This window comes from Cavia porcellus, unplaced genomic scaffold (assembly GCF_034190915.1).
Source record: "Cavia porcellus strain 051 isolate PalLab524CR breed Dunkin Hartley unplaced genomic scaffold, mCavPor4.1 scaffold_33, whole genome shotgun sequence".
NCBI classification, from domain to species: domain Eukaryota; kingdom Metazoa; phylum Chordata; class Mammalia; order Rodentia; family Caviidae; genus Cavia; species Cavia porcellus.
Window position 1 is genome coordinate 30,915,130 of NW_026947516.1, and position 11,441 is coordinate 30,926,570.

At 38.3% G+C, this 11,441-nt stretch overlaps 1 long non-coding RNA gene across 1 annotated transcript; it reads right to left on the bottom strand.

The window, feature by feature from the left end:
• Positions 1-8,146: 8,146 nt before the first annotated feature.
• LOC134474558 (uncharacterized) lies at positions 8,147-10,279 on the bottom strand. The gene is made up of 2 exons (XR_010045399.1): positions 9,743-10,279; positions 8,147-9,131 (listed from the first exon to the last, which is right to left on the bottom strand). It is a non-coding gene; the product is annotated as an uncharacterized LOC134474558 (long non-coding RNA).
• Between the last annotated feature and the right edge of the window lie 1,162 nt (positions 10,280-11,441).

The window sequence follows — 11,441 nt, forward strand, 5'->3', positions numbered from 1 at the left end:
TTTGAGTATTGATTTTGTATCCAGCCACATTGCTGAATTTATTTATTATATCTAGGAGTCTTTCAATGGAGTTTTGGGGGTCTTCTATGTAGAGGATCATATCATCTGCAAATAGTGATAATTTAAGTTCTTCTTTTCCTATCTTTATGCCCTTTATTTCTCTCTCTTGTCTATTTGCTCTGGCTAGTATTTCCAGTATTATATTAAATAGGAGCAGTGACAGGGGACATCTTTGTCTTGTGCCTGATTTTAAGGTAAAGGCCTTCAATTTTTGGCTATTTAATATGATGCTGGCTGTTGGTTTGTCATAGATGGCCTTTATTGTGTTGAGGTAAAGACCATCTAGTCCAATTTTCTGCAAGTTTCTTAATATAAATGAATGTTGTACCTTATCAAAAGCTTTTTCTGCATCTATAGAAATGATCATGTGATCCTTTTGACTCTATTGATATGGTGGATTACATTTATTGATTTACATATGTTGAATCATCCCTGCATACCTGGGATGAATCCCGCTTGGTCATGGTGTATAATCTTCTTGATGATTTGCTGCATCCTATTTGCCAATATTTTATTGAGGATTTTTGCATCTGTGTTCATTAGGGAGATTGGTCTGTAGTTCTCTTTTTCAGTTGGGTCTTTCTCAGGTTTTGGTACTAGAGTAATATTTGTTTCCAGGAATGTCTTAGGAAGGATTGCTTCCCTTTCAATTTCATTGAAGAGTTTGAGGAGTGTCGGCATTAGGTCCTCTTTGTATTTTTTGTAGAATTCTGCAGTGAATCCGTCTGGGCCTGGGCTCTTCTTTGTAGGTACTGACTTAATTACATTTTCAATTTCATTAATAGAATTTGGGTTATTCAGCAGTTTTACATCTTCTTGCCCTAGCTTTGGTACTTCATATGCTTCTAGAAATCTGTCTATTTCTTCTGTGTTATCAAACCTTTGAGAGTAGAGGTTTTTGATATAGATGTTGATGATCTTCTGTATTGCTATTGGTTCTGTAGTGATTTCAAAATTTTCATTCCTTATTGCATGAATTTGTGCTTTTTCTTTAGTTTTTTTTAATAAGGTTGGCTAGGGGCTTATCAATTTTATTTATTCTTTCAAAGAACCAACTCTTTGATTCATTGATTTTTTTGGATTGTTTTCTTAGTCTCTATTGCATTGATTTCTGCTCTGATTTTTATTATTCCTCTCTTCTTTTGGCTTTGGGCTTAACTTGCTCTTCTTTTTCTAGATGTTTGAGGTGTAGCACCAAGTTATTTATTTGTATTTGTTCTGTTTTCCTGATGTGGGAACTCATTGCAATAAATTTCCCTCTGAGGACAGGTTTCACTGCATCCCACAGATTCTGGTAAGTTGTATTTGTGTTTTCATTTGTTTGTAGATATTGTTTAATTTCTTCTTTAATTTCCTCTGTCGCCCACTGATTACTCAAGAGTGTGTTATTCAGTTTCCATGTGTTTGTGGGATTTTTGCAGTATTTTTTTATCATTAATTTCTAATTTCAGAGCGCTATGATCCGATAACATGCAACGGATGATTTCAACTCTTTTGCATCTGTTTAAATATGTTCTGTGAGTTAATATATGGTCTGTTTTAGAGAATGACCCATGTACTGCTGAGAAGAATGTGTATTCTGTTGTTGTTGTGTGGAATACTCTGTATATGTCTATCAATTCCATTTGTTCACAGGTGTGATTTAGTTCTGTTACTACTTTGCTGATTTTCTGTCTGGTTGATCTGTCCATTTCTGTCAAGGGTGTGTTAAAATCTCCTGTTATAATTGTATTACTGCTAATTTGGTTTTTCATTTCTGATATTACTTGTTGTATATAACTGGGTGCTCTGGAATTTGGTGCGTATATATTTGAGATAGTTATCTTTTCCTCTTGAAGTTTTCCCATAACCAGTATGTAGTGACCTGCTTTATGTCTTCTGATCATTATTGGTTTGAAGTTCACATTGTCTGCAAACAGAATAGCTACCCCTGCTTTTTTTGGGTTCCTGTTGCATGGAGTATTGTTTTCCATCTTTGACTTTCAGTATGTGAGTATACTTTCGGGTTAGATGGGTTTCTTGTAGACAGCATATGGTTGGATTTTGTTTCTTGATCCATTCTGCCAGTCTATTTTTTTTTAAATTAGTGCATTGAGACCATTTACATTAATGGTTATAACTGTTATATATTGGTTTATTGTTGACATGTTATATTTCTGCTGTTGCACCTTTATCATTCTGTTCTATTTAATTGTCTGCTTTGTTAAGTGGTTTTTTCCTAAGTGTATCTAAACTGTCTTTCAGTATTCTTTGCAGGATTGGCTTGGTGATCATGAATTTCTTCAGCTGTTCTTTGTCATGGAAGTATCTTATTTCTCCATCAATTTTGAAGGACAATTTTTCATGGTACATCAGTCTAGGTTAGATATCATTTTCCTTTAGGGTCTGAAATACTTCACTCCATGCTTTTCTTGCCTTTATTGTTTGTGTTGAGAAGTCTGCTGTGATTCTGATAGGCTTTCCTTTATAGGTGATCTGTCTTTTCTCTCTGACAGCTTTTAATATTCTGTTCTTATGTTTGATTTCTGGAATGGTGATTATTATATGTCTGGGTGTAGTTTTATTTTGGTTATGGTATTTGTAGTTCTATATGCTTCCTTGATCCTTATATCAGTTTCCTATTTCATGTTTGGGAAGTTTTCTGCAATTACTTCTCTAAATATCCTCTTGACATCCTTTATATTGTCTCCTTCTTTTTCATTTATACCTATCAACCTTACAGTGTTTTTCTTTGTGTCTTTTTCATTTCTTGTTATTTTTAAAAGATCTTTCCTTTCCTGTTCATTGGCTGCAATCTTGCCTTCGAGGTCCAAAATTCTATCTTCCTACTCATTGAGTGGTTTTTACAACTTTCCATGGATTTTTTGATTTCCTGTATATCTCTTTGCATCTGTTTTATATATTCTGTTTGTTTCTTATATTGTTCATCCAGAGGCTCTATCTTTTTGTTTAGTTTCTCCAATTTTTTAACTGTGTCTTCTTTAGATATGTTCAGCATCTCCTTCATTTCTTTTATTATTTCTTCTTTTACCTGATAGATTATTTCTAGTTTGAATTCCTTTAAAGCTTCCCGGAGTTGCTTCTTTATTTTGGTTACTATTGTTTCAGGTATTTCAGGTATATGGCATGTATTTTCTTCTGTGTACATGGCTCCTGGGCTTTCTTGGGATGGGTTGGATGTTTGAGATTGCATTTTGGTCTTTCGTTTTGACATTTTCCTATATTACCGTGTTTCAAGTATTGTTCCAGAGTTTCCCCTGTTTGTGTTGTAAATTGACTCTTATGTCCTAGGCTCTTGGGACTCTTCTGGTAGTAGCTCCCTCCTTGGGCAGCAGAGCCCCTGGATTAAAAGAGGCTTACCAGGCTCTTCTCAGGTAGACCTAAAGCCTCCTCAATTTGCACAGTTTCCCCTTCTGATAGCAAAGCTCCCCTGAGGGATAGAAGGTCACCTGGTGTGGTCTAGACAATCCCAAATCCTGCTAAGCCCAGTCTAGTGTGGCTGCACCCCCAGTGGGCCCCCAACCCCCTAGAGCAAGGATCTCATATTCTCCCAGGGATTGGATGTTGTATAACAATCCAGCTCTTTGGGTGGCAAAACTCCCCAGGCTGATAGAAGATTCCCTTATGGCCTAACTAGGCCTCAAATCTCCTCAGCAGGGCTGCTCCTTCTTCCAGGCGGTGGCAGTAGTGCTGGTGCTCTCCAGATCAAAATAAGGTTACAGGCAAGGTCAGAGCAGGTTTCAGTGGCCAGGCCAGGCTCCCGCCTTCTGAGCAGCAGCTGTGGTGTGCTCCTTAGCCAGATGAGGCAGCAGGCGGGGCTGGACCAGAGTCTCTCTGCTGGGCTGGGCCCTCTCCTTCCAGCTAGCAGAGGTGGTGCACTTCCCGGGTGGTAGAGGCGGCAGGCTAGGCTTGTCTCATACATTCTTTACAACAATATTTATTGAGTCAAAGACAAGGGGAAAAGAAAAACAAAATTAAACAAAATTTCACCACGTCCCAAATTAAATTAATTTAAACTAATTGGTGCAATTTGGGAAGAATCTCATGAGTTACAGAGAGTATGGAACACAACTGAAAAATGTAATTTATAAAAATATAAATTATAAAAATGCAATATATATATGCATATATGTAATAAAGTCATTTTTAGAGAGGTTCAATACTAGGGAATTTCATGTGATTATTTAAAAATAATGGCCTGTCACTGGAAGCTTATATACGCATCAGTACTAAGAAAAACTAGACAAAAATTAAATATATATATATATATATATATGTATGTATATATATATATATATATATATAGATAAATAGATAGATAGATACTGATTTTGTTAACACACTGATGAAGGGAAATGTATATTTGAAGGTAACTATAAAAGTACAAAGAAAGATGCAAACGAACAGTAAACAAACTGATAATAGTAATCTGTATGTAGAAAAGATAATCACATTTATTTTATTTTTTTTAAATTTTTTTTATTTAAAGTGAAAAAAGAGAAAAAAACACAGCAGTAAAAGGGTACAAGTGGTACAGAATTTCAAGAAAAAAATATACAGTAGGAAATCACTAGTTAATAGGTTACATATTGTCATCTTAGAAACAGTTGTCCAAATTACAAAATTAGAGCATACAAAGTGGACATTCATACAGTGAGATTGCAGACAGTTTCGTTCAATGATCCAACAAAAACTCAGTAATATGTTTTTCTATCCTATACACTTAAATATACATGCAGTTATATCCTTTAGACCACTTTCTTTTCCTCTCTTTTTTACATTAACAATTACACTTTTTGGGTTTTATTACTCCCACAGTTCTTATTACTTTTTTTTGAAGGGAATAAGACCAAATATGACAAAACAAAACAGAGTCAGAACAGAAGGATGGACATAGTATTTGATACAAAAATACAATACCAAGTTATCAAAAATGATTACCATTATGCCTCTTGCTATCTTGAAAAGAGTTGCCTATATCATCAGGTATAACAGAATTGAACAAAACAGTACAGAACAAGACCAATAAAACCTACACTGGAGACCTTACAGGACTTCAAAAGAAGATAATAGTCAAGCCATAATGGGCATCATAATAAATCTTATTGCCTTCAAAGTGGTTGCCTATACCCTCAAACTTGATGCTATCAAACAAAACAATATATTTGACAGAACAAGACAGGGAGAGCAATACTGGGGTTCAAATCAGGTTAATAGGAAAACAAAAAAGTTACTGTAATGTATCTCACTATTTTTTAATGTAGTTTTCCCTTAATTAATAAATAAGAAAAATAAATTAATTTTAAAAAACTGGGACACTGAGATAAAAGAGGACATAATAACAGAACAGCACATGTCAGAACCGAACAATTTAAGCATCACTGTGTTTAACCACCAGATAACCTGACATAATAGTAGTCACCATAGTGTATCTTTCCTTGAATTATTTGAATATAACTTCATATACTATAGCTTCAAACTATTTGGCAAATAAATTAATGTCAAACTATTTGGCAAATAATGACAAACCATGAGAAAAAAATTTGAAGGCAAAAGTGAATAAAACTACAGTTTTTAAAAATTATGGATACACAATCTATCAAATTTAAAAATATTTACAGAAAATAAGACTTATCTAAAGTGACATAATTAGATAAAACCTGAATCAACTAATGAGTGTGTAAGAAACTATAAAATATTTTAACATTCTAAAAATGTTTTCATAAAGATGAAACATTGTTTTTCTATTATGATGAATTCCATTCTAAATAAACTGTTTAGTGTTAAGGAAAATGAATGGAAACCCAAGTTACTTGTTTTTGAATAGAGCACAGTTAGGCTCTCAATAACTAACAAAGATAATGAACTCGCATGAAGTCATGTGCATATATGTATAACTACATAAATCATTTTTTCACAATAATATACTCTCAATTAATTTCAAATGAAAATACTTGATTTTATGAAACCAAATTCATTCATTAAGTGGCATCTCCTGAGAAAATAATAGGACTATCTCAGGAATGAATGGATAACTTAATTTTAAGATTCTATAAATATTATATAAGGACATTTCTATATCATGAAAAGTAGTATCTTGAACTAACAACAATCAACTTTTTAAAGGGAGTGGGAAGCAATGAGCAAAGTGTCCCAATGTAGTCCTGGGGTCTCCCTTCCACTTGTTAGAAAACAAATTGGTTGAGACCTAGTTTCCTCTTCCTGTTGAGGAGAAGCTATCCTTTTGCTGTTTCTCCAAGAATGAAAGATTTCCTCTTACTGAGAGGTGGAACTGTACACTTGTATTGTATCTCAGCATTTGCAACGTAAGGTAGCTAGCTTTACAACCTGATCCGTTGGTATCAACAACATTCTGCTCTCACATTAATGAGTTTGTTCTCCTACTGGTTCCTCTTTAAGAAGGAAGAGCAAAAAATAGGTAGCTGTCCCTCTAGTTTTTGCCTTGTCATAGCTCCTTGTAGACAGGTAGAAAAATCAGCATATTCCTGTCTTTTATATTTTACCCTAATCTCTCGTGTGGAGCATGACAAATGTCTAAAATTCTGCATGCTACAATCTGAAACGAGAATGTAAAGAACATACTGTAATATGCTCTTCCTAATGTAAAAATCAAAGAAGAGGTGCCTGGGGGTGTGGACACATTAGTGACATCCTCTGAGAAGTAGATTTACATGTGCAAGAGGTTTAGTGGAGCAAATGCCTACAAAGGAAAATAATTGGGGAAAAAAACCCTAAGGGTCTGGTTGGGTCATCACATTGTGATGCAAAACTAATCCTGGTGATGGAGAGAAAGGAAGATACCTTTGGGTAAGAAATGTCTTGTTCCGTGGTGTGTTGTAAGGTTTCAGCTAAGCTGATGCAAAGTCTTTGATCCAAATGCCCTGTGTTTCTCACAACATGTTCATTATAGTATCCCAGGCAAGCCCATGGTAAGTGTGATTTTCATACCAATGCCATGATGGATTTCAGAGGGCAGTGGCTGGGGACCTCTGTCAATTACTTTTCCTGCAGACAGAGATCTGAAAGTCTCATTCTTATGAATACCACCATATAGTTTTCAGACAAGAGAAAACTATGAAAATTTGCAGATAATATAAAGATATGCTTGGAAACATCAAGAAGATCAACCGCAAAACATTTATTATTTAAGAGACGGTTTAAAACTCATCTACAGGCCCGGTGATGTTCAGGAATAAAAGATGAACTTGTTTTGTAGGTGAGAAAAATCACTATTGGTATAGGATGTGTTGCAACAAGGACTTTATCCAGAGTTACATATTTTCAGGAATAAGGATAATAAACCAATCAGCACATACAAACCTACAAATTCTTTCATTTCAATTGTTCAGCTTTCATTTGCTAATTTTTAAAAAACAGAAGAAATGTAATTTAATAGATTATCTCATAGCAGCATTGTTATGGCAAAATACAAAAAACGGCTATATATAAACCTAAAAAATAAGGATGTAAATTAATGTGCCTACACATACACACTGAAATAGTTATTTAATAAATCAGCCGCTTCAAAGAATATGTGCTGAAATGGTAAGATTTTCAAAATAAGTGAAATTTAGCAGTATATAAATTTTCTGAAATACGGTTCTGATTCACATACATGCACACATACATAAAAGTAAATGCAAAATAATAATTGTAAATATTCATGCATAATTATTGTGGGCTAACTTAGGAATAGTTTAATGTTTTATCATTTGTGCTTTATAGTTCTTTTTGAATTTCCCATTACACATGAAGCACAAAGTCAGAAAATAATTTTGTAAAATAAATTTAAAATGCCCAGCCAGGAGTGGTGGCTGGATGCTTGACTATAATACCAGCACTTGGGAGGCTGAGGCAAGAGGATCATCAAAAGTTTGAGGGCAGCTTGGGCTACATAAAGGAGTTCAAGGTCAGCCTGTACTAGATAGCAAGACCTTGTCGCAAAAAAAATTTTTTTTAACATGGCCAACTACTAAAATGTGATCATAATTGTTTTTTGTCATATATTTCTGATTTTCCTGTCGATGTCCGCTCCCGGCCGGCAGGAAAGACACACGACAAGGTCTGGCGGTGGTCAGGCTTTTCTTTATTCTCTCCTTATACAGTCTGCCCCGAAGCCTCTACCGGTCCGCTCTCCGCGGCTCCTTCCGTGCTTCAGTCTGCCCCGAAGCCTCTACCGGTCCGCTCCCCGCGGCTCCTTGCGTGCTTCAGTCTCTCTCTCTCTCGGGGGTGGAGGCACTGGCTATATATAGGATTAATAGCTAGGCAGACTACCCTGTGAGGCGGGAACTTAGTGGGGTGATAAGAAACAGGTGCCACACAGGCGGGCTCGATGAGAGGGGCAATCTAGCCCAGGCTTTTGTACTTTCCCACAGGCCTCGCAATCACCGCGTCTGATGACTTGACAGTGCCACGGCTCCCAACATCTCCCCCTATTTTATTTTAAATGATGGCTACGCGCATCGCAGCCCGTCCTGGATAGAGTGCAGAGGCCTATGCCCCGAACTGAGGCCCACCGTAGGCCCTTAGCGTAGACCCTGGTCGGCCGTCCCAGGGTCCACCAAGGCCCTGAGGCCCTCGTCCTTTTTTCTAGGGCCAGGAATGAACCGGACGGAACCTGGTTGCACATAGGCATGCACTCATTTCTCTCCACGAATCCCCTCGGAGAGAAATTTATCTAACAATCCAGCGGCTTTCGAGCGGAACGGGGTAGGGCCTGGCTTAGGTTGAGTCGTGCTGGGGAGGCACGCTCTTACCCGTCATTGACTCACCCACCCTGCTACATGTTGTTGTCTAGGGAGGAGAATGTGGGAAGCCTGTCACTTTTAAACGCGGTCGTAGGCCATGCGAGCGAGCCATGCGTATACAAGGGTAGCACATAGGGGAGCAAGCCGTTCCAGGCCCCCAAAAAGGGATTGTCCTGCAGTTCTTTTAGGGCTCATCTTGTTGTTGGGTCTGCTTTTGGCCTCTGGTGGAACAGGCCTGATCTTCAGTCGAGGGACTTGTCGCGTCAACCTCTCTGGGACCCACATTGGCTCTCGTCCCGATTCCTGCGGAAAGACACAAACCGCGCCTCGGCTTCCTCTTTTGTATCTCTGCCCTCCTTGACGGACCCTTCTCGGGAGCTTCCTCACTGTGCCTGTTCAAACACCTCGCGTACTTCTACAAGTTCTTGAGAGCTCCCCCCGTAACTACCCTCACTCTTTAGGCACGTGTGTATCATTTCCCACAATGGACGAGCAGAGACTGAAGCTCTACCCTCCCGCTCTGCTAGGGAAAGGTCTCTGCCCAACTTTTCCCAGGAGGGCAGGTTTACATGCCCTGTAGGCAGAAACCAGGGAGCAAAGCTGTCAATCTCTGCAAGGAAATTTTCTAAAGTCTTACGCCCCACCTTGAGGTCCTTGGACTTTAGGAGTCTCCGAAGGACCAACACCAAGGCTGTGTATCTTTACTTGGCATGTTTCCCATTTTTAATATATCTTCTGTTATTTTTACTTCTATGTTTATGTTTTACACTCTTTTATTACCTTAAGTTCTGGTGTTATGTTTCATACTCACCGCGTGAGGCCCAAGAAACCCGCCACTTACGCGTGAGGTTGAGAGGAGTCTACAAACCCTGTAGGTGCGCGCCACCCAGGGCCCAGGCTTATCCTCTACTCACCTGTCCTGCAGCTGCAGCACTGTGTAGGAGAATGCAGTCCACCGCCGCGTCTCGGGGTTGATCAATCCCCGTGCGGGCCTCCAAATGTCGATGTCCGCTCCCGGCCGGCAGGAAAGACACACGACAAGGTCTGGCGGTGGTCAGGCTTTTCTTTATTCTCTCCTTATACAGTCTGCCCCGAAGCCTCCTCTGGTCCGCTCTCCGCGGCTCCTTTTGTGCTTCAGTCTCCCCCGAAGCCTCTACCGGTCCGCTCCCCGCGGCTCCTTTTGTGCTTCAGTCTCCCCCGAAGCCTCTACCGGTCCGCTCCCCGCGGCTCCTTTTGTGTTTCAGTCTCTCTCTCTCTCGGGGGTGGAGGCACTGGCTATATATAGGATTAATAGCTAGGCAGACTACCCTGTGAGGCGGGAACTTAGTGGGGTGATAAGAAACAGGTGCCACACAGGCGGGCTCGATGAGAGGGGTAATCTAGCCCAGGCTTTTGTACTTTCCCACAGGCCTCGCAATCACCGCGTCTGATGACTTGACAGTGCCACGGCTCCCAACATTTTCCCTTCCAAGCATATGGTAGGAATGTATTTCCTAGTGGCCTTATGCTTACATGAGGCTATACAACAGTTAGTTTTAACAGTTTTAACAGTTAGTTAAAAGCAAAAACGTGATGTGGTGCATCTAACATGGGACATTAATTGCTGATGTAGATATTCTCTTTTCTCTCTTCCATGATGCCCAGAAGTGCTGAAAGTTGGCTGCTTAATCTGATGGTGCCTGAAAAGGCACCATCAAGATCAAAACCCTTCTGACAACCTGTGATTGATGTGTACGGAGTGCAAAATGAACTTGTGTTCCTTTCAGGACTGGCATATGCAAATTGTAGTTTCTGTAACATAATGTAGCCTTTTATGATTGATGCAAAACTGGTAACAGAAAAGGGACTGCTAGAACAAAACCGCAAATCTGAAAAAGTAGTTTCAAAACTAGATGTCATAAAGGGACTACTGGTACCGGAGTCAAAGAAGAATGGAAGGAGGGAGAGAGAAAGACAGAGATAAAGAGAGTGACAGAGAGACAAAGGATCTCAAAAGTAACTGTAAAAAACTTCATGGCAAATGTGCAAAATATTAATGACCTTAGTGTAATCATGTGAAATCATGTAACAAAATCTTAAGTTAAGACACATTTTACCAAATGTCAAATCAACACTTGAAAAAGGTGAAGGTTGTGAAATATGTAGAAAGAACAAAATACTGTCACTGATTAGAGGAGGCTGAAGAGATATAAGAAATAATACGATGTTTGACCCTGGAAGAAAAGAAACATTTATGGAAATCTTGTTGGCACTGAATTTGTTCTATTATCTGGTTACTATTAATAATTACCTTGATTCTACTATTGTTATATAAGATATCAATATTAGTGGAATCTGGATGAAAGGAAGAACTTCATACTATTTTAAAATCTCTTTTGTAAATTTAAATTATTTGTATATACATGTGTACATTCATTTGCCCATGGAACAAAGGAGAATAGAATGCAAAGAGACTAAAACTTATAAAACTGCGTTGCAATTCTTTGAGGCATAAAGTAGTATTTAGACTTCTAAGCACTTATGTTTTTGGGTTAAATTTGGTAACATACATAAAATTTCTTATTAAGAAGTATGATTAACCCATAATATGTAAGAGAAACCAAACTAATGTTA